Source organism: Selaginella moellendorffii, unplaced genomic scaffold (genome assembly GCF_000143415.4).
Source record: "Selaginella moellendorffii unplaced genomic scaffold, v1.0 SELMOscaffold_59, whole genome shotgun sequence".
NCBI lineage: Eukaryota > Viridiplantae > Streptophyta > Lycopodiopsida > Selaginellales > Selaginellaceae > Selaginella > Selaginella moellendorffii.
Window position 1 is genome coordinate 239,258 of NW_003314320.1, and position 1,487 is coordinate 240,744.

The following is a 1,487-nucleotide window of genomic DNA, read 5'->3' on the forward strand; positions in this document are numbered from 1 at the left end:
GAGCTTTCATGCTCGTGGAGTGGCCATGGGTGACCTTTGCGTCGAGAACATACTTGTTTGGCCACATGACAAGAGAGTCGCCATAGTCGGCTTTGAGGAGTGCCTGGTGGGTCCAGCTTGTTCTAAGGTGGCCATGGGCAACGATATTATTGCTCTTCGCGAGTGTGAGCTTGTGTTACAGCAGATGGTGTTACAGGAGATGGCGTCCATGAAAGCGACGCGCTCACGAGACACGAGGGGTACTGCCACAGCGGACTGGGAACTCTGGCTTGCAGACGTGGTCGATTCTGCCGAGTCTGGTGTGAATCTAGAGGATACAGAGGAGACAGAGGATACAGAGGATACAGAGGATACAGATACAGAGGTTTGTTTCAGCTTTACTGCTATTAGGTACTTATTATGTCTTGCAGGAGTAAGCTGACGAGGTTCTCCAGCTTTGTTCTTTCTGTGCTTTCTTGTTTTTTTCTTTTCCTTTGCTGTCTTACTTCTAATCCACTCACAAAGATTAGATATTCATGATATTTCCCAGCAGTTTGTAGAAGCTTTCTAGAGTTGCTAAGTGGTGGAATAGTGCATGGCCAAACTTCACAGTAAGCAAAGGCAGAGGTCCACAACGAACGGGAAGCTCCACAAAGCACCTCCACAAACAGCTTGCAGGCCGCCCAACATTTGCTTCCTGTCAAAAGTTGGAGAGGAGAGCAAAGTCAGTTGGGACTCAGGCATCAGCAGCGGGAGCTGGCACAGACTTTGATGGTGAAGCCAAGGCTTCCTCCACCATCTCTATTCCTGTTGCTCATCTTTGCCTAAGAGGGTGTTGTGTGGAGGGTTCTTGTCTTTGAGGTGTTAAATTTGATTATAGTGATCACAGGCTTTAGGAAAGCTCGAATTAAGACGGTTCATTGATGAGGATATTTTGAACAGGCCTACGGCCTGGAAGACAGGAGAACATCATATTATACATAGTAGAACATACAAGATGTTCACATTCTAGCTGACTGCCAGGACTTCCACCAATGCATGAAAGAACTGATTGCCACCTGTGTTGCCACTGCAAAGCATTAGGACGCATTTGTATATTCTAGCCATCTTCTATGTACTGCATGGTGAAGACTGAAAAGGGAACAATGGCTTTCCTCACAACTCATATGTCTATGGCAAGGCAGCAGGTTTAAACCAACTAGTTTCTGAGAGAAGTAAAAGATTTTTCCTGCAGCTTCTCTCTTTGGATTGCCTTGGCAAGCCTATGTGGTTTTCCAGAAGCCAAAAAGGGATTAAGTTTGTGATGTTTAGTAGCACAAACTTAAATCTTCTGACTTTATATATTTGGACATGCTAATGACTATGATGATGCCTTTTAATAATTGCATTGTCTAAATCAAGGGCCATGTGAGTTAATTATGCAATTCAATATTCACTCTCTGAATTTTTTGTTTCGTACATAGCCAAAGATATTATAATGCATAAAGTTGGGCAACACTTTATTAAGA